Consider the following 5,904-nt stretch of genomic DNA (forward strand, 5'->3'; position numbering starts at 1 on the left):
AATCTCTATGGTTATTGCTTTTTCCAGTTTCAACATGGCAGTTTTCAGTTAGTCTTCTAGTATGGCTGTGTAGTCTTACTTTCATGGCTGGTCCCAAGAGGGCAAAATAGTGAACTTCTTGACTTTCCGCCATGATACCTCCCTTGACTTCATCTTGAACAAACACCTCTACTAAAGTGAGAAAACAAAGCAGCATGCCACCTGTCTTTAATGCAAATGTTTGGTGACCAACATGGAGAACATTCACAGGTCAGATTCAGTCAGGATTTAATTTTGAGTTTCATGATGCCCCTGGGTTATAAATATTAGCAGGTAATCTAGATCTGGTTGAATTTCTCTGGGAGAAGAATAAAAAAAAATTTGGCAACATACTAAGTTACAGTAAAAAAAAAAAAAAAAAAAAAAAAACAAAACACAAATTTATCTGTGGAGGAAAATCTGAAGAAAAAAAGCAATTGGCCTAATAAGAGCACTTTGTTTCAAATCCAACTTAAAAAATTATTTTTTTTTCATTATATAATAAGGAAGAAAAAAATCAATATACAACCCTCCCCTCTCCCCTCCCCCAATTCAAGAGTATTGAAATGAGATATTTTAGTGATGTTTCATACTTCCCCTATTCCTACCCTCATCATTGCTTTCTGATTTCAACCCTAAATTAACAAATTTTATTGGGAGGTGATCTGACAGTCACAAACTGTTGTTGTTGTTGTTGTTATTGTTGAAAAATATTTTAGTGTCCAGTTGCTTTGAACAGGATACGATCATACTCATGTTGGCAGGTCATGTTCCAGATGAAAACTATCAGTGTGCAAGGTGTGCATTTACTTTTTTTTACTTTTTCTTTTCTTTTTTTTTTTTTTTTAAAAAAAAAAAAGTACCTAGTTTCCTTCCGTTTTACAGACATCTGAACATTTCTTTTGACCTAACGTGGTGTGATAGGTGGGAGGAGGCCAGAAAGGATGTCATACAGGGTACTTACTCCTTCAATGAGTCCATTTTGATTGCAGATCTGAAGACGTTTCTTCAAAATGGCAAGTGAGGTGATTTATGCAGAGGTACCATCTGAGGAAAGAATGCGTTTTACTTCACAAAATTCAGACGCAGGTAACAAATGGTCATCTTAATATTATTTACTTTTTCTTTGTTCAGTGACACATTCTTAAATCTTTCATTTTTCTTTGAATGGAAACATTTGTAAGAGACTGAAGTCTTGTTAAAAGCATTTTTAAGAATATTAGTATCTATCTGTCTATTACATATCCATTCACTTGGAAACTTTTTTCTCATTAGTAGAAGGAAAGTTGAATTCTAGCAAAAGTAAAGACTGACCTCTAAAATCCCACTCTGGATTTCAATAGAATAGCTAAAAAGTGCTGTTTCTGGAATGCATTAACAATTCGAAATTCAAGATATTAATACAAATTATTGAAAACTCATTGGCAGTTACAGTGCAGTGATGACACTGACTTTTTCTCTCCCGCAGTATATTTACATTTTATATTTTACTTTGATTAATTTTGTTAGACACCAGAAATAATTTTAAATTGTAAAACAATAGGTCTTTCTTCCTTACTTTTGTTTCATTCTTTCTTTCTCTCTCTCTGTCTTTCTCTTCTGCAAGTTAGATGTTGAGAAAAACAGAAGTCAATAATCAATAGAAGTTTCTGTAATTTTCAAAATTTAGTCATGTGTATGACCTATTGATGTCTGCTACTATAAAACTACATTACTTTAAAAATATATTTTCAAGAAATAAAGTGCCAAAGATACCCATTAATGGACATAGCTCATGTTTTTAAAACAAAAATATCAATCTTTTTTGTTGTTGTTGTTAATTTCTGATCAAAAAACAGATCTTTGCTGGTTAAAAGATAGTTAAGTATGGACACATTATTTAATATTATATTTAGAGATCATAGTACGAAAAGCAAATGTATACTTAATATGCTAGCAAGGCAACTTCTATTCTATAAAAACAAGTTTTGTAGATTCACTTCTTGGTACACGGTTCTAAAAGCATCTGTATCAGTGCAACATCTTCATCTTTCATATGTTAACTCAGTTTGTCTCAGTCTATATGGTCACAACCAGTTCACTGCAAAAGAGCTGAACTGTCAGGATAATTCCCAGTGCAAAATTACCCTATAAGTACTTATTGGAGATGTACTCACATATCCAGTACAACTATCTATACAAAATGTGTCAAAAATTGAGAGCATAAAAGTCTGTTACATCTTTTTGTTTGTTTGTTTCATCATCTAATATTATCCTTTAAAATTTATTATATTTTAATGTTTTATTATTGTTGTAATTTTTACTGCTTTCACACAGTTTTTAATATACTTCAGAAAATATGCTTTAAAATTGCTCTTTTATATGTATCCTGAGAACCCTATAATGCAATAAAATAATTATGAAATTTGCCAGTATTAGGTTATTGGACAGGCAGAACCTATTTTTTTTACCTAAAAGAAAAAAAAAGAAAAGAAAAAAAAAAGCCAATTATGAGACCAACTAAGTAATCAAATTTCAGGCAAAATGTTTTTGCCTACCCTTTAGAGTATGATGGCATGACATTTACCCTTTCGTAATATTTTTGAAAAATCTGTGCTGTTGTAACACCAATATCCTTGTCACTTCTGTGAATGTTGCATCCCTTTTGGTCTCCTAATAAATTATTTACTTTAATAACTTCCTAAAACAATTACTTCTACAGACTGATTCTAATATCTTCCCTTAAGAAATACTTTAAATCAGTCTTGAATTTGCCTCCTATTGTTAGTGTGTCCTAGTGTGACAAAGTGAAAAAAAAAAACTCCAATCTGTTTAACTAAGATTTTTCTTTCATGTTATAATGAGAATGTACATAACATACTTCCATTACACATTCTTCCCATTTTCCATCTATACATGTGCTCAATTGCTTTCACCAATTAGAACACCAGTGCAGGAAACTGTGGTCCTCATTTTGCCAGGTGCTATGAGCTGTTCTGATTCTTTGGCTTTTGTGTGAGAAAGATGGTGAATTTAATACGAGAGGTATTTGATAATACTTGGTACTAACATGCTTTAGATTCAACATTTTTCATAAGCCTAAGGCAGATCTTGCACACTGAGAAGGTTGTTTTTCTTTAGTCAAAAGTTTGGTATTTGCCATGCTACAGTGAGTTCAGAGCAGTTGAGTTCACTCTCAGCCACCTGCCTGACAAGGTGCAAAGGAAGCAGCTGCTGTCCTACTCCATGCATATTTTACTTTAGATCATTAACACATCAAGACCTGGAAAAGGCCCAAGTTGTTCCTCCAAGACTGGAATGATAGTTTAGACCTGCAAAGAAAAGGGGTTTCATACTGCCCTACCTCTGAGCATTTTTTGACTTACAGACTTCACAGTTCATGCTGTCTTATCTGATTACAGAACTGTAAGTCTGGCCTACTACCCTGTGGCCACTATGCACATCTCCTGTGAGTCTGCACCCTTCTTCTCCTCTCCCTTCCCTCAGCCCCTTCATCACCTGCACTGCTGCCTTGAGTTTTTGCATGTGCTGGCAAGTGCTTTTAATCTTCACTTTGCTGGACTCGTACTACATTTTGTCCTGCTTATATTTGAATTTGATCATCTTCCCCATTGCACTTCAATGAAAAATCTCTTTGATTTCTCTCTTGAGAAAAAGATAAATAGATAAATTTCAGCAAGCAAATTGGACTTACAGAGCTCATGGGAAGTAAGGCAAAAAATGCAAAGCAGGCAATCTACAAGGGGGTGTGTTGAAACAAACAAACAAACAAAACAAAACAAAACAACAACAACAACAACAAAAAGCTCCTTCCTTCCTTCCTTCCTTCCTTCCTTCCTTCCTTCCTTCCTTCCTTCCTTCCTTCCTTCCTTCCTTCCTTCCTTCCTTCCACTGCCCCATCTACAGAAAACTGCTGGGGTCTACCGAGCATGTCCCACCACCCTCCATTTTCCCTCTCCCTCTTACTCTGATTTTACAGTCTTGCTTATTTGGGACAATGGGCCTGTGGAGACTTTGGGCAGTGAGATGTCTTCTGGGTGTTTCTCTAACAGCACTGTGAATATGATGCAGCTAGAGGACATGGCAGAAGTAGACATCAAGACTGCCTTGAGCAATGTCTAGCACCTGTCTCTGAATTTCTAATTGCTGAAGGATGCTCTGCTTTTACAGTGATAGTGGAAAAGATCTCTTCTGTTATGCAGATGCCAGCTTAAGCATCCATAGATAATTACAGTCAAGTGTAGACAAAGCGTCCAAAGATAAGAAGAGCAATGATTTTTCTCTTGGTATTAAGGCACAGCAATCTGAGAAAATGACCTTCTTTCTTAGGAAAATGAATGTCTGCTGTTAAAAATCATGCCAAGTCCTTTTCCAGCCCAACTTGCATAATTGTTAGCAAATTTACCCAGGTTATCAAACATTCTTGATAATACAGCAGATGGGTATTTTTCGCTGTTGAGGCTGAGAGGCCATAAATGAAAGAAGGGACTGTGCAGTTTGTAAAACAATCCCATGCCTTTGGATAAACCCACCCTGACAACATTTTATTAGTCCCATTGGTCTTAAAAATCTTGAAACACATTTTTTTAATTTTTGCTACCATGAGTGTCACAACCGTTCTAGTGGTTACCAGAGCAACTGAGGGTTTGCTACTGACTCACCACCAGATACAGAACAGGAAGACTTCCCTCCACCATGTCGTTTTCGAAAACCTAGTGTCATACAGTGCCATAGCAAATGCTGGAGTATTTACCACAGGATCCATGCATAACAAGAGGCAATCCTTCTATGTATGGAAAAGATGTCTCTCAATAACAGAAAAGCCATGGTTTATTTTGCTCAAATGTTCTCTGTCTCAAGGCAGTTCTTTCAGTGCAGCCAATACCTCCAAGCAGTCTGGAGATGCTAAGTGGTTTTCAGAAGGAATGGGTGCATTCTCTGAGGCACAAGGACAAGAAAGACTTCTTCCTGATATGCAAACACAATCTGATCAAGTGGAAGTATGGAGGAGTTTTTTTACAAAATAATTCCTCAGAATAGATTTCTTAGAACAAGGATAGTCTGGGAAGTTCTTTATCTGATGATCAGCTGAGCAGATTAAACAAAAAAAATCATGGAGGAAAATCAGTTGTTCCCTGTGGTTTCTAAACTTCATTACAACAAATAAGATAAACATTCACAATGATAGAAAGACCTGTTCAATTGTCTTGGTTTGTGAAATGGTGACTTCTAAGCCAAGAGGAAGGGATGTCTCAACTAAGTGGAAACTGTCTGCAAAGTGAGTGGCCATGCCAGTTCTGCAGCAATTATGGAAAGCTTCCCTTGTAAATAACTATTAGTCAAGAAAAGCAAATGCCAATGGCACCTATGTAAGAGAAGAGAGGGCCTCCTCTCTTCTCAAGTGAGAATAGTCATAAATTAGCAAAGTAATAAAGATTCAGATAAGTCTATTGTAGAAAGAGAGAAAGAGAGAAAGAGAGAAAGAGAGAAAGACACAGAGAAAGAGAGAGACAGAGAGAGAGAGAGAGAGCGAGAGAGAGAGAGACACAGAGAGAGAGAGAGAGAGAGAGAGAGAGAGAGAGAGAAAGAAAGAAAGAAAGAAAGAAAGAAAGAAAGAAAGAAAGAAAGAAAGAAAGAAAGAAAGAAAGAAAGAAAGAAAGAAAGAAAGAAAGAAAGAAAGAAAAGAAATTTAGTTGCTTTTGGACTATTCTGGATGAGAATTAACTGCAGCCAGGCTTCCCTTTCATGTTTTTGAAGAAAAAGTTGAATTAATGGTTTGTACTGAAAAATCTGTGCTCTGTCTGCCATGGTGCCTACCAGCAATTAATTAAAACCTCATTTAAATACTTGAAAGAATTAACCTGAGGAAGAAAAATCTGTGGATGA

Source organism: Aythya fuligula, chromosome 1, assembly GCF_009819795.1.
Source record: "Aythya fuligula isolate bAytFul2 chromosome 1, bAytFul2.pri, whole genome shotgun sequence".
NCBI lineage: Eukaryota > Metazoa > Chordata > Aves > Anseriformes > Anatidae > Aythya > Aythya fuligula.